General features: G+C 38.9%; 1 protein-coding gene across 1 annotated transcript in view; it reads left to right on the top strand.

Annotated features, from left to right (window-relative positions):
• The first annotated feature begins 10,154 nt into the window (after positions 1-10,154).
• BICC1 (BicC family RNA binding protein 1) overlaps positions 10,155-16,525 on the top strand; it is a 70,746-nt gene continuing 64,375 nt past the window's right edge. Inside the window, exon 1 of the mRNA XM_009080203.1 lies at positions 10,155-10,195. The gene's annotated coding sequence lies outside the window, so the exon portion shown is untranslated. The remainder of the gene's footprint in view (positions 10,196-16,525) is intronic.

Here is a 16,525-nt window from a genome sequence, read left to right as displayed (position 1 = left end):
GAAGGCAGTTCTACTGCAGAACATTTTAGAAAAATGCTAAGATTTACATCTCTTACTTCCCTTACCCTTACATTAATGCCTTGGCTAATTTCCAGATGTGTGACAGCACAGGGGTATCTGTCAGCTGTCCTGTCCCTTCTGGAGTGTTTACAGTGCCTAGGTGGGGTTTTTTTGAGCCTTCACAGAATCCAGTGACTCAAGAAGGCAGTTCTACTGCAGAACATTTTAGAAAAATGCTAAGATTTACATCTCTTACTTCCCTTACCCTTACATTAATGCCTTGGCTAATTTCCAGATGTGTGACAGCACAGGGGTATCTGTCAGCTGTCCTGTCCCTTCTGGAGTGTTTACAGTGCCTAGGCTGAGGGGGTCCTGTCCCTTCTGGAGTGTTTACAGTGGCTACACTGAGGGGAAGAGGAAAAATGCTAGAGCCTAAAAGTTGTGTCCTTGTCTTGCATATTGTCCTCTCAGTAAGTACCTTCCTAGGGGAAGAACATTCCCAGATTGAGCACAGGTTATGTGCATGTCAGCTCATAAACCAGTAACAACTGGGGGAGTCAGCTGAAGTAGGCAAGGTGAAAGCAGGGCTGGAATGGCTTAACCCTACCACACTGTTTTGGTCTCTTCCCTTGTGCCAGAGGATAAGCATAGAGTAGGGGGAAACTCAGTTGCTGGCATAAATATTCCTAAATTTTATTGCTGTGATGAGAAGTATTTTATAACAGCATTACATCATGTGTGATATTGGTGAGATTTTTCCACAGCTGTCAGAACAGGCCTTCCCCCACTGTCCCTTCAAAACTATTTTTCTTTAGATCACGGGTCAAGGGAATTGATAACAGCTAAATTGCATCTAATGTAGGAGAGTACTCTTGCTGACTTCATGGCTGGCTGCTGGTGCTTCTGTCAGGTTTTGCATACAAAGGATTTGGAACAAATGAATGTGAAAATTGTTCCTGGCCAGCCTATCGTTTTGGCCATAGGTTTCCAAATTGCAGAAAGGCATATTTGGAGCAAGGGAGACAATTAGTTAACTCATTAGTTAAAATAATAGACGCTAAACCATCTCACCTTTCCTTTCCACATCTCAGTAGATGTGACACTTTTTGGATGTCCACTTTGCCTCTTTCTGCAGAACAGCTTGGCCAACGAGGGCTAGGAAGGCTAAGGTCACAGATGTTTTATTCATATATATTTAGGTAGCAAAAATGCTCTATGAACATGGACATCATAGAATCATTCCCTCCTCTTGTCATAATGTGTCTAATATATTTTTGGACGTGTTTTTCTCAGAACTGGAGAAGATACTGGAGTGAGCTACAGTGTGTGAATGTACTTAATAGAAACCTTAATCAAGTTTCACTCATGCTAATGGCCATGGATCTTAAAGCTCTCTGATGATAATTGACAGTGTTTGTTAGTTTCACTTGTGAAAAAAGTGATTATCAGTAGCAGATACAAATTATTTGAACGTTCAGAGGAATTAGAAACTCAGCTGCTACAATATTTAAATGTAAAAAAGCGCTTCATCTGAAATGAAGAAAAATGTTGCTTGTAATTAAAAATCTGTTGATAATAGGGGAATTGTTTGGTAAAAAATATCAAAAGTTAGGTCTCTGTTCTTGAAAGGAAACCTTTTCACAAGGCCAAGAAAACCTGAGTTTGTCCACATCAAGTGGGATGGTACATCTGGAATTTTAAGTGTTATTTAAGTCCTGGTGATAAACTAGGCATTATTCAAGTTATGAGTTTGAGTTTGAGCTCGTGCTGTAATATCCAGGATTTTTTTTGTGGCCAGCAGCCCTCTCATTAGGATGCCTTGTCTTGAATTCCTTTTCATTGAATTCTCATCTCCTTTCACACAACCTGGCAGCTGGGTACACTTTTTTTGCATGAATATTCTCCTTTTACAGTACAATTGTAGAGGTTACAAACTTGAAAAGGAAAATTCGCATTAGTTTGAGACTCCTTATGCTTTCAAGAAAATCTGAAGTGAAGTTGTGCTTTTTTTTGGTTTGTTTTTTTTAGACTTCAGTTGAATTTTTATTGGTTAAGGCATTTCCAGCAAGCCCTCTGATGCCAGAATCAAGGCCATTGATTTCAGCTCTGTCAGTCATGGAAATCAAGAATTCAGAAGGACTTTTTCAAGCTAAGTGTTGGGTATGATCTTGGTGCTATTGTCCAACTTTAGTGACTCTGAGTGAGTAGTGACTTCCAAAGAGGCTCTTTACTCATTGGTTTATCAAGTTATGCTTGAGCAACTGAGTCCTCGGAAGTAAAAGAGGTTCTGGGTTCAACCTAGGTTTTGACAGTGAAAGGAGAAAACTGATTTTAGAAAGGTTAACATCAAACCAAGAAGCTGATGAAAGTTTTTGGGTGAATGAAGAGCAAGTTGAAAACTTCATTTAGAAACATCATCTGCCTTATCTGCTGTAGGAAGTGGCAAAAGTCTGGCTGTGTCTGAAGGTTGACATAGACTTCCAGGAATGTTTTATCCAGTTACAGAGATGACAGAGGGTTTGTGGCTTTAATGGTGAACAAGTGTTAGTCTGAGGCAACTAATAGAGTAGTTTTAATCAGGTAATACATTGCTGACAGCTAGTCAGTTTTCCTGGCTTCGTTGTTAAGAGCAGCTGGCAGGAAGCAAAGCAATCACTTCATCATCTTCATTAGAATCCTACATCTTGTGCCATGCACTTGGCTGCTCCACGTCACGTAAGGAAGTGTTCTGTGGTTGTGTGGGTGAGCTGGGCCCATGTGTGCCTTTGAAAGGAGAAGTTTCTGAGAAGGAAAGTGGGGCTCCCAAAGCAACCCCAGCTTCACAGCCTGCATTCAAGCTGTGACTTGTCTCTAAAAATAAATAAACAAACAGCCTTTCTCTATGCAGAGCCTTGGCAGACATCATTCTCCCTGGAGATACATTTGTTTTGCATAATTGGAAAAATCTGTTAGATATCCAGAATTTACAGTTGTTGTGCGTTAGAGTATTGGTTCTAGCTAGATTTGTAGTTATGCAATTGTAAAACTATTGGTGGAGGAATTGACCAAGGCAAGTGGCCTTTGCATAACTCAATTATTTTGTTTTCATTTTTCCCCTCCCCCCCGATGCTATTGGTCATCAAATCTGTCAGGTTCCTATGAATACTGCAAGCAAATCTCTAGGAATATTTGTTAGAAATCAATGTCTTTTTGGTCTTTAGCATATATATGCTTTTTTTTCTTGCATTCTTTCTTGGCAATGTATGCAGAGGTAGTCGAAGGAAGTGTAATTTATTTTAAACTGTAGACATTGGATAGTTACTGTAATATTCCAGGTAACATAGAGGTCCTGACTTTTTTCATTACTTTTTGTCAGCATGCTATAGGGACAGGTATATTTTGCTAATGTTCTTGGTTGTTGAACGTTCCAGTGACTTCTGCAGAACTTTGGAGTTTGTCTCCCTTTGCTCAGCCCCCTTTCCTGATGCCTGCAGTTGGCTCTGACCTGTCTGTGGTGAACATCCTCAGAACCTAAAGGTTATTCTGTCTATGAGTTCAAGAAAGTTTGACTGATTTACATTCATTGGATCTGAAGCCACATCAGTCTGAAATACTGACATGATTGTGTAACAGGTTACTTTGAAGTCTGTTATCAATAATCAAGTGAAAATGTGTAATCTTACTGAAAAGCTATTTTTCATGCAGATTTCTTGTTTAGGCCTTGTCACTTGTCTTGCCAGACCTGTTCATTTTAGCTGAGTTGTCTCTCTGACTGCTTAGCTCCTAGGCTGAACACTGGAAGTGAGACTAGCTTTGCAATTAGAAGAAAAATGAGAAATTGTTTTGTTTGGATCTCAGTAAATTCAATATAAGGTCAGATTTTTTTCTGTAACAATGCGTGCTCTATCTTTTTATTCCTAAAGGCATATTTCAGCAATTTGGCTTAAGTCTGTGGTCATGGGGGTGGAATTCTTTATCTTGGCTTGCTATAAGCAGCCTTCAGAATATGTGTGCTTTAGTGTCTGACTTTTGTGCACAGGAAAACATAATCTTTTTGTCAGGTGGGTTTGTTCAATGAAAAAGGGTTTTGGTTGGGATTTTTTTGTGTATGATAACAGCTTGGTAGCTTTGGAGACATAGCTCAAGCTTTCAGTATGAATAACTGTCCATTTAATGTAGAAAGTAGTAGTAAATAAAAATCAACCTGGGTATGTAGTTAACATGTTCCTATGGCAGTCTCAGAAAAAAGTAAAACCTAATCAACATGAGGACAGTCTTGACATAAGTGTGAATTCTTTCTCATTCAGTGGGTAGAAAACGTAAAGGGTAATTAAATACTTACCTCTGGGTGTATTATAATTACTATATTATTATATAATCAAAGGGGTGTGTGTATATATATATATATATAGTTTCTTGAAATCCTGTTACATCTTGCTAAAATGACAAAGTCTAGGTATCTCTCCTGTTACAGGATTTTGATGCAAGGAAAGATTTTGTTTCATTAGCTCAGACCTGAAGAGCAGAACATGGTTCTTGTTCTCTTAAAAATGTAGTCGTTCAGTGCAGACAGAGGAAGTTTTGATACTAATCACCATAAAAGCAAATTCACCACCATTTAGCACACTGAGTTTTGGATAACAATTTCAAGAGTTTAGAAAATGAGACACAAAGCTGATGTGTGAGATCAGCAAAGGTACAGTAATTAATTTCAAGACTTAATCAGTATATCTCTGGTTCAGTTCCTGTAAAATATGACCTGTATTGTAACAGTTTTTTTAATAATTAAAATAACATTTGAAGTGTAAGTTCAGATTAGTTTTTCCATGTGAACTTAGAAGAAATTACAACTGGGCTTTTTTTATGATTGGGCGATTAAGTAGACAAATGGTGTACTTCATGGGTACCATAACAGTTAACACCTGTTTCAACTGTTTTATATTTGTATTGGATGGAACCTCAGCAATCCAATATGTCTTGAAAAGCAAAAACCTCAAGTAAAATATTTCATGGTATGGAAGAAATTATAATAAACAGAGTATAGCTTTAAATATAAAATGCTTATTATGCACATTTACATAGGTTTCATCTGTATTTCTGAAACCAGTGTTACCATTTTGTGTAAAAATGATCCTAGTTTTTGTGAAGGTTGGTTAAGTGATTATTCAATACCATAAAATAAATACTATTTCTAAGAAAACAGTATTTCCTGAGTTGCAAAGGTTGGCAGAAATGAATCTGTTTGTCAGTCAGAAGTCAGTACACTGTATTAATTAGCATTGGGTTGTGGTTTCTCTCACATCTGCTTAGGGGACAGGGAGCACTGGCAAAGGGTGGAGTGGTCTCCTAAGGCAGGTAATCGGGCAAGGCTTTCCAAAACTCATCTGGCAATCTTGGACAAGCACAGGTACTTTGTTTCTCGTTAACAACACTATTGAGCTGTTGTCCTTGCATTTGGCTGAGTTCAAGGAGTGCTTTCATTAGCTGTAGAATGTGCTGTTAAAAAGTTAACGACTCTTCTCCTATTTGGGTCATGTTGGTGGTCCCTGGGGATGAGCCTGTGGTTCTGGAGAAGACTTAACAAAAGAGATGATTTTTGCCTGCTATTGCTTCTGAAGCTGTGGTTGCATGAACACCTAAGCTGGCATATGCCAGAGCTGCCAGCTCAAGTGATTCCAAAGTTATCCTATCCATCCCTCAGCCTTTCCCAGCTCAGTGAGACCAGGGGCTCTTCCAGTGAATGCTACTTTTTCTACCAAGTGTCCATCCCTCAGCCTTTCCCAGCTCAGTAAGACCAGGGGCTCTTCCAGTGAATGCCACTTTTTCTACCAAGTATTAAGCTAGACCTGGTTCCTGCTGTGGCTGCATAGGAAGCTGTGCCCTCAAATATGCTTTTGCTTTTGGTTGCAGAAAGCATTCTTAGATAAGTGAAATCTGTCTTCTGCAAGTAACTACGTGGGCTTGTCTTCTGAAGCATTCTCTGTGGCTGAGGGTAGCGGGGCCCTAGTGCATCTTCCTGCATCTGTTGGAAGAAAGCGCTAGAAGTGTTTTTTAATCATCATTTGAAGTGGAGTTTAGCAAGCCATTAGGTAACTGAACTGCCCTTGTAACCCTAGATCAGGGTCAGTGATGGTAACTTGAGTGCTAGGCATTAGTGTCACTTCTTAATGTTGTTTGTTGCTGGCATGGTAGTTTGAAATCATGTATTTCATTTACCGAGTCAGCAAACACGAGACTTGGTCTATTAAAATCTGAAAGCTCATTTGAAATTTAATTTTGAGATGGGCTGTATTGTGCCTTCCATACAGCACTGCTGGCCCCCTCAGCTTCCTACAAAAGGCTTGTTCTCTTGGTTGTTTGAGTACTTGGAAACTTACTGTTTTTTGAAGAAAGCTTGGTTTCATCCTGGACTTTTGATTAATATTAGTAAGATTACTAAAATAATCTGTTGGGATGTATCCATCAGATGCAGATTTCATGAGCTTCTTGGTATGATATTTCAAAGATAAAGTTTATTTTGAGAGTCAGGGTTAATACTCTCAAGATTTGTTTAGAAAGAAGATGTGATGACCTTGCAGACATTTTTTTCCTAAACACAAAATCAAGTTTGCTTTTATCCCAGTTATCTGATTTGAGGTAAACCTCAATGGCTTCCTCAATTGCAGCTGCTTGTAGTGAGCACTGTAAATGGTTTGCACTTTTAATGACTTCTGCATAAATGTCATAATCCTGGAATGCTTCTCTTGCTCATTTCCCTGCAAAAGATGCTGGTTTTGTCTTGTTGAACAAAATCTATTTAGCCTTTCAGTTATAAAAGAAATTGATACGTTTTCCCTTGGTTTTGGCTACTCTTGCTGTCTTCAGAAGTGCTAGAAATGTGTTTGCCTACTTTGGAGAGGAAGACTTCAGGACAGTTTCACACGAACACTGTTTCAGACACATGTTGAAAGCTGTCTTAAATATAGGTACTTTGGGAGTAAACACAGATGAAAATGTATGTCATTGGTAGCATCACAATATTGATGAAATGGTGAGCTTTAAAATTCTTAACTGTAAATTTTGCACATGAAAATAAGAAAGGAGTTCTGGCAAGTAAGTAAAATGAAGGAGTAAATCAGTGCAATTGGTACAAAGGGTTATATCAAGAGGAAGGAGGGCAAAAAGAGGCAATGGCTGGAAAATAACTAACCTAAAAGGAAACATAATATATTGTTTCGTGTAGTTTATTTTCAAATTTTTAGCCATTTTTTTCGTTTATAGGGAAATACATAATTCTAAGTGTAACTCAAACTTTAAACTGCTATTCTGAGCATCTATTCATTTATTTTTTATAATGGAGATGGTAATGACTAGATCACCTTAGTATGCGAAAACATTTAAATGAGAAATGATCCTAGGCATACCTGTTCATTAAATATTGCTCTATCTTGGACACCAAGTGACACAATGCCAACATATTGCTCTGTCTTTTATCATGTGGAGAACTGTTGGAAGGTGCAGACCTTCAACTTCAGTGCCTTTCAAAAAACCACTCTTCCCTGCTGTTTGATAGGTATCATGAGGCCTGACAAATGGCTTATCATAAAGCATCTTATGTGCTGAAAAGCCATAATGAAAGACCATATTTTTATAGCATAGTGTAACAGCTAAACCCACTAATTATAGCTATTTCTAGAGTGCCATTTCCTCCAGCTTCACTATTGTCTGTACTGTTGTGTTGGGTTTTTTTGCTGTGAACCCAGTTTAGGATACATTCCCTCTTCTGGTGGTGTTTTTTTGTTTGTTGGTTTGGGGTTTTTGTTTGCTTGTTTTTGGTTGTTTTTTTTTACTTTGTGCTTGTTGCATTCTATCTGTTGTGCCATCAGTTGCTGGTGGGGCTAAGTTGTAAATCAGGTCACCAGAATGATTCAGATTAAAAATAAACCTACAATAAAAAGCTTGGAATTCACTTTGTCAGCATTCTACTTAAATGCCCTGCAGAGCATCACTGCTAGTATCTTAAGCCATCTCTTGTTTGTATTCAGTTTAGAAATCATGCATTTGCAGCTGGCAGAAAATCTGTCTATTCTCAAAACTGCAACATTGGCCTCACATCTGTCACATTCTCATCTCCAATTTATCTCCTGTACCCTGTACATGATTTCAAGCATGTTGGACTCATGTTTTGCTTGCAGTGGTGTGGTGGTACTGCTCACTTCCCAGAAGCTTTTCATATCTATTCCTGAGCTGATGGAAAACTTGGAAAGCAACATGCATCTATGAAGTGGCTGCTTCAAGGAAGTTGTGTTTTTCTGGTATTATCTGTAGCCTGTAAGTCTGAAAAACTGAAATATCCCCCAGTTGTTTTCTCTGCTTCCAGAAAACTTTGTTCTGGTGAAACATGCACCAGTTTGTTCTTGTACAGGCACTTCTGGGGCTTTGTTTTCTCAGACTTGTGGAACTGGGGAGCCTGGAATTGCTCTGCAGCAAGATGACTGCTTGACAGGCTTCACTGGCTGCCTCTGCTCTGGCTACACTTCAGTTAAATAACATGAACTTCTGAACTGTAGTAGATAAAACTTCCTAGTGTGCACTTACTCCATGGTATTTAAGTATTGTTATTGATATTTTGAGAAGCCTATTTGAAATGTAGTGGCTTTGCTATCCTCTGGGATAGAACAAGTCATCTCATGCCTCTAGCCTGTATCTACTTAGTTGCATTTGTTCTGAAGTTGCATTAGCTGAGTTTATGTTTAAGTTAAGAGTTTGGAATTGCTTGTGAAATTCTGAGAGTGGGGTGAAGTAGCTGAAACATAGTTTTGAAGCCAGAGTGATGGGGTGAGCTAGAGGTTTCTTTTGTACATGGGAAATACAGAAAAATCATGATGACAATAAGCTTCTTCAGTAATTCAGTACCATTCAGGAAACTGGTTTTTTTTGCACTTGGAGTTCTGCTTGGAGGAATCCCTTTCTTCAGTGAAATCTTAATCATCCTGAGCTACTGCATTTTGAGTTGGTTGCTCGGTCTCAGGTTGCAACACAGATAAGCTGCAGCATAAGCTATATGCAAACAGTTTTATCACTTGAAGTACCATCATTTACATTAACTAAATTTACAGTTATGGGCTTCAGTACATGTGGGAGATAATCCAGGCCCTAATCCAAGGTTTGCCCTTGAAATCACTATGATAGCTGCCAAGCTGTGTTGTCCAGGTATGTTTTGTTCTGCTCTTGTGGTGGTGCTGGCATTGCTTTTGAAAATGACCATGGAGGCTCTGTATGCTCTTCACTGCCCACATGTGGTTATTGTTCACTCTTCTTCTGTTAGCATTTTCTTTTATTTAACTACAAATGTCCCAGCATGACCAGTGTTGCCCTAGAGTACAGGGTTTGCCCACATCTGTCTAGCCCTACCATTAAGACACCTTCAGGAGCTTGTAGCTTTGAGTTACCTTCCTGAAAATTGTTCTCATGTCTTCAGATGTTTCATGCATTTTGTTTGTGCAGTGGCACCATTTTCAGTGGAAGTGTCTAAGGCTGCCATTTGGTTTTCAGCTGCTTTGAATGTTGTGGCTCATAAGCATTGGCTGGTGGAAAGTACATGTTGCAAAATTTTGCCAGATACCAAGTAATTGAGAAATACTGAGCAGCACTAATGAGTGTTTAGATTTTTGTGGCACTTTCTCAGTCTCAAGAAAGCAAATAGCAATAGCTCTGCACTTGAACGTAAAAAAAAAAAGCAGAATAGAGAGAAAGTATCTTTAACATGATTCTGGCTTGACATAATGCTTGTTCTTGTTTTGGTTCTAAATTTAAGTCTTGATATAGCGAATTTTGTGCGCTCCTACCTTTGTTTTGATCCCACTGTTGGTTGAATTGCATGAAAAGTACATGGTGTGACCAAATGGTTAGACTTACATGACCATGTGTGTTTTGTAGCTGAAATATGGATCAGTGTGTTAGAGCTCAGGTACACACATAGGAACATCTGTTTGGACTCCATCCTTAGCAAGTGACTTGCAGAAGGTTGATCTGGGTATGTCAGTTGGTGACAAATATTTATTGTGTGAGAAAAAAATGACTCAGAGTTGTCAGTTCACAGTAGCATGTGCTCATTGAGGATTTTGATATGTAAGCCTGTAACTTTACTCCTATTTATTTAGTAACCAGATCCCACTTTTGTTTTACAGCTGCTGCAGAGGGCAAAGGGAAAAGTGGGGAAGACTTTTTTCAGAAGGTAAGAAAGATATTTTAATTCCATAACAGCAGCTGACTAGAGGAGAAATTATACTGATTGCTCATTCATGAAATCAACTAATTAAACTTCTTGTGCCATTTTCTCATTGTAGTGATGGAATTATAAAAAATGTTTCTGTCACTTGAAGTGTCTGCTAGCCACCAGTTGTGCATGGAATGTGATCAGAAATGTTCTTTGGTGTATTAGTTGCCGTGCATAGATGACAGCAACAGTTATTCTTGAACTGAAAATATCAAAATAGTCATGATGAACTTTTGCTTTGCTTAACAGCAGGGAGTTAATGCAGAAGGTGTGAGGCAGTCTTAAGGGTTTCATGTCTGGATAAAGGCTGCATCCTGTTATTGAAAAACTGACTACTTATTGTGATATTGCTGAAAGCATAAATACTTGGCTGAGGAATGCAAAGGCCTTTTAAGAAAGAAATGCACAATCCACAAAGTGATGCAATAAGTTTGTGGTTAGACAGAGGCACGGAAGGACTGGAAAACACAGTCCTGTAGCAACTGAGCTACAAAGAGAAACATGGTCAAAAGTAATGACTTGGAAATTACTTCTACAAAGCAGTATGGTATCGGTTTGTTGGTGTTTGGGATTTTTCAAGAATAGTGTGTACTGTTAATCTTACTGTTAATGAAGATCTGCATACTGTAGGCTAATAAAAACAATGAGCTGTTTTGTTTTTCTCTATTACAGAGAAGACTAAATTTTCATGCTGTGTACTGAAATGCCTTGAAAATACTTTTTGACTTGTTGGCTGTTAAAGCAGTTGGCTGTAGTTGTCATGTTTTCTTATATTTATATGTGGTACTTCAAAAAAGGTCCCTTCAGATGTGAAATACTATGTCTTGCATGTGATTGTGGGATGTTTTGATGAAGGCTGGTGGGGAGGAGTATGCATACTGCCAAAACATTTGTTTCAGGAAGTCTTCAGATTTGTTGTGCTTGACTGACAGCAAGAGTTAGTTGTTTTTCTGAATGTGGTGCTTGTGTTTAACTCTCTAATATTAGTGTGCACAGAGGAGAATAAATCCATAGTTCTTCCTTAGGATTTTGTGAAAATGCATGGGTGCTTTTACTTGCTGAAGCAAAGTTAAATCATAGAATCATAGAATCAGCTGGGTTGGAAGAGACCTCCAAGATCATCAAGTCCAACCCTACCATGGTTACTAGACCATGGCACTAAGTGCCACATCCAGTCTCATCTTGAAAACCTCCAGGGATGGTGAATCCACCACCTCCCTGGGCAGCCCATTCCAATTCCTAGTCATGGTAGCATATGCTTCATTCTACACATCTCTGAATTTACCACACTGTGTTCTTACTTGTTTAAGTCTGCTTATAGTTCTTGAAGCTGTGGATAAAATATTTGTGTGGCTTGTGTGTTTGACACATGTATTTGATTACTTGATCTTTTACTATTGATGTGGTGTACCTTACAATTATGTATTTACTAGTGTAACAGCAAAAAGTACTGTTTTGAATTTAATAGGAAAGCAAAATGTGCTAAACTTAAGTATGTGAATAAGAGTGTACTACTTATCTATCCTGATAATACATACAGTGGCTGTCTTGGCATTTGTCTTGTCATATTTGTGCATTGTTATTATATAGGCACAATGTGGATGCTGTGATAAGTTAAAGCTGCTTCACTCTGACTGGTGTGCTTCTTACTGTCTCATCAACTCAATAGCTTAGATTTCTGGAGTTTCTAAGTGGACAATACTACAGCTAATAAAGCCAGATGGAAACTATCTAGTTTGAGTTTTCTTTTGTTGGAACGAATCTTTGGACAGTTGCTCATAGCTTACTCACTGTCTCTGTCTGTGCAATTTCCTTTAATCAGAGTTAAACCTTTTCCTTTCTCATGTGAAATGAATAAGGCAGAGTATCTGGAAGTAAAATGATGACTCTTCTCATGTGTTCCAGGTTGTGTAGTGAGGAAGAAAGTGATTTGTAGCATTAGAAACATATTGCAAACTACGGCAGCAGCATACTTTCAGAAACTTGATATGAATTTGAAGCTATAGTAAATGCATTTCTTAAAGTAGTTTTGAAAATGAGATTTCAGGACACTATTGGCAGGCTTTTGAGTGGAATGGGGAGGGGGGGAAGTGCATCATTCAAGAGGCACATCAAGAACTTGAGGGTGTAAGTTGCATAAATAATACCATGTACAGTATTTTCTGATGAGCTACCTTCAATGCACTGAAGTTATCTGTTAAGTGGAAGTAGTGTGTGAGGTGAAAGAAGTTGTCGTATTAATGTTGAAATGACCAGTAACAGACCAAAGATTCAAGCAGGTGATAACTTAGGTCAAAACACACAGACCTAGGAGGAGGAGGAGGGAGGAGACTGATACTGGAGGAAGTGGGACAATGGTGGCAGCTGGCAGATGGCTCTGGAAGTGGCTCCTGAGTCTTGCTCCGTGGCTGGGCAGAAGGGTCAGCACTCAGTTCCTTACTAGCTTTTCCTCAGGAGGCACAAGTTGATCACATGCTCTCTGGGCTGAGCTTGAAATCAGGGACTCAGCCTGGATTGTTAAGCTACATGCAATATGCTCAAATGCATTTGTCAGGCTTTTAAAGGAAATCAATATAAGGTTTTGCTGAAAAGTAGTCTTTTGCTGATCTTTAAACATGTGAGCAAGCAGTATTACTTTCTTGGATTTTCATAATCAAGCAGACTCTCAGTGGATGTGAACTGCTGCTATCAGCATTTAACTTTCAGAGTTGAATAATAATAATTTAAATGTCAGAATGCATTATTTCACAGAACATTTTAGGAGAAACAAGCACACACAATGCAGTTACTGGTGGAATCACAAAGTAAGTCCTTGGCTGCAAGGTGCAAATTCAGCTAAGATTTCTTCCCTGTCATGGCAGGGAAGATCAGGTGATGAAGTGCCCATTCCTCTGGTTCTGAATTCAAGTGAGCAGTGGATAAATGTCTATTTGGTTGTGTCATTTTAAAAATTGTGAAGACATTCTACTTCTGATTTTTTTTAAGTTTTGGTACTGCTTCAAATGAGGAAAAACCTATCATCATCTAATGTGGATTTTTCAAAACCACTGGGAGGTGCTAATAATTTAGCTAGAAATAAGTAAATAAAGGAATAGCTTTCTCTCTAGAGCTCTTGGATCTGCAGTTCAGTGACAGGTAGTCTTAAAGAAACAAGGATTGGTTTGCTGTTGTGTGACATACTATTGGTGTAAAAGATCCTTGGGGGATCTTGTTCTCCATATTGTTCTTCTAATTTATTCCGAGAGGAACACATAATGTGAAGTTATCCCCCCTTCTTGATCCAAAGCCCATTTTCAGTTGTTGTTGGATTTTTTTTCCATTGAGTTCCATAACATCTGGTTCACGCCTCATAGGCAAGCAAGGCCCTTTCCCAGACCAAGCCAGGACATTGTTCCAAGGAATGTATAATTTATGTAGCACTGTAGATATGCATGGCACTCTTATATAAAATGTAAGAAGGTGGTGGGTCTCTGCCCTGAAGAGTTCCTAATCCAAAACAGATGAGGGTCATCTGTATGGACAGAGAGGAATTTAATGCATCATTTCAGTTTGCTTTTAGCTCTTGTATCAAGTCTTTTTTTTTCCTTAAACACTTGGGAATCTTAGAGCTGATGATAATCTTTCATTCTGAAATTTCTTGGGCTGAGAGTGTACCTCTAGTCTTATCCTGGGACTAGCAGGAGGGTGGGGGATAGGGGAAGGCTGTGGTTTTAGTAGAATTTGGTTGGAGTTCTTGGGCTAATGTGGGATTGCACGTGCAGAAGGTAGTGACTGGAAATGATGCACACACGGTGCTCTGCCCAAGTGCTTGACTCTAGGTCAGATCTAAGCTCTTCATTGCAGCATAATTCTGTGACTATGTGTTAGTCATGGACTTGTGGAGTATTTCTGAAGGGACTCCTCAGTTTTCCTTTCCTGGCTTTGGAGTTTGTTTACAGTTTGGTTTTGTGGAGAGCATAGCATACTAGCAGCCAGCTGTAACTTGCGGGCATTGTTTCTCAATGTTTGAGATGATTTTGTGTTTCTCTTGGGTTTTGGTTGGTGTGTTTTTTGTGCCTTTTTTTTTCTTTTAATCAAAGAGAAATGGTGCTTGTAGGAATGTATGTATTTGCCCAGTTGCATATACTTAGATTTTAAAGATATCCCTGGATTTTAGGCTAAAGGTGTTTAAATGCTCATGCTTCTCTTGTCTGCAGACTGTTTTTCCCTGAGGGGGATGTAAACATGCCTGAAAGTGTGAAGTTGGGTGAATGCTGCATGTGTATACCAAAATATCTTCTGCTTACTAGGAGCTTAGGAGTGTAAAGGAAGACTAAGGGTTTCTTTTTTTTCCCCCGTTTTCCTTCCTATCCTTAGATGTAACATATTTAAACTGTAGCTTCTACTTGTGTTAAATAACCAGCACTTTATACTAAGGCTATTTTCAAAGCACTAGGTGGTGACACCATCCTTTACAACCAGTTGCTCCTTCAGTATACCTGTTTGGAAGCAGCAGTATCAAGAGATGAAAAAAGAACCCCCCCCGCCCCCCCAACAACCAAAGATAAAAACCCTAGATATTATTTGAAGATGTGAAAAAACAGATATATCTCATTGCACCTTTGATTGTGTTCCTGTTAAATTCCTCTTCTGTGTGCAGTAGTCATTAATGAATGTGCATTACCTTTTATTTGTTTATCTAAGACTGTAAAAGAGCTTTAGTTTGCAACATGCTGTGTTTTCTCTTGCATCTTTGAGAAATATCTGTTCTGTTGATCTGGGGCAAATCTTGTAACTCTTGCAAAGTTCTTATATGCATATATATTGATACAGTGTTTCTGTATATGAATGCTTTTCTAAGTATAGCTGGTATATATTAATATACAAATTTGACAAAAAATGTTGATTTTCTGTCTGGAGTAGGTCAGGCTGACAGTTGATCAGCCTTCCTTTTTAATCTCTGAACATAAAAGATGTATCAAGAGCTTCAAATGTGAGTGGCTTAGGGCAGTTTCAGGCATTAAAACTATTAATCATTGACCTGAGACTAAGATGTCTCAAGCTAATTATTATCCATGTTCAGCAGTAACTTCTGAAGTGCTTTCCATGTGTCTTCATCCATGACTTTTCTTGAACTGCCTATTTATAACTACAATTTCCCTCAGGCCATATTCCCATTTCTGATGGCAACTGCACAGCTATCAGTTTCTTCCAGTGCTATTTGTCCCTCTAGTGAGACACAGTGATTTCATGGGGTTTATACATTATCATGGGTCTTGTCTCTATTTCAACCACAGGAATGGTTTTGAACTGCAGAAACTGGTTCCACACATTCCACTTTTTCTGGGTAGAAATCAGTATCTGCATTTGCATTAAAATAACCTCTTGATGTAGAGTTTGGCTCATAGCATGTGACAAGGATATATTAAGGCCATACGTTCCCAGAATTGGTTTGAAACACCCGGGTGTGCTGGGCTGTGATGGGAATGCTGCCATGCACTTCTAATTTATGTTGAGCTTCCCCTCATTTAGCTTCCTGGGAAGAGGAAGTAACTGCTCGGAGAGGGCGGGATGGATTAGGGGGCTGAGAGAATGTCAGTGGTAGTCAACATCTGCAGGAAATCTTGGGATTGAGACGTTTGTCTCCGTTTTGGCAAAACCACACCCAGTGGAAAGGAGACTATTTAGGTTGGATCAGCTTTTCTAAGAAGGTAAATCAAGAATGCTCACTTAACTTTTTGCTTAGGTCAGGCAGAGTTAAGTAGTGGGAAGGCTTCATTTTTGTGGAAAACTGCATTCATCATGTCTCTAGTGGAGCTACCATTCTTGTTCTTAACCATTCTGTTAAGGCAATAGGGGAATTACAAGGGGTTTTATTTCTTCATTTCATCTCTAGTTTCTTCTGTGCTGCTTCTGATACAATGAGCACCATCTTGAGACTTGACCTGTAATATGAAAATGCTTCCTGGGCCTCATCCCTGAAGTGCCCACTGCAGTTAGAGGTCTTAGAACAGCAACAGTCCCTGACAAGTTGCTTCTGAATAATTCCCCTGGCCAGAAACAGTGGGGATTTTGATCTCAGTGTTATACTGTGTGGCTCTCTGTATCACTGCTTGGAGCCCAGTCCGAGTTTCAAGTGAATCAGAATTTTAGTTGATAAAGTTCAATTCTATGCCACTTTATTCTGTACTTAACAATTTGTGCAAGTTCTCTTGCATTGTGAAGTGACAGAGAAGGAGCAAATTTGTCATCACAATATCAATTGAGATGCTTATTGCTGTTCATTCTGAAAGTTAAACCCTCTTGTAA

The sequence above is a fragment of the Acanthisitta chloris genome, unplaced genomic scaffold (assembly GCF_000695815.1).
Source record: "Acanthisitta chloris isolate BGI_N310 unplaced genomic scaffold, ASM69581v1 scaffold3450, whole genome shotgun sequence".
In the NCBI taxonomy this organism is placed as follows: Eukaryota; Metazoa; Chordata; class Aves; order Passeriformes; family Acanthisittidae; genus Acanthisitta; species Acanthisitta chloris.
Note: the sequence above shows the minus strand (reverse complement) of the source record. Positions and strands in the feature narration are given on the sequence as shown.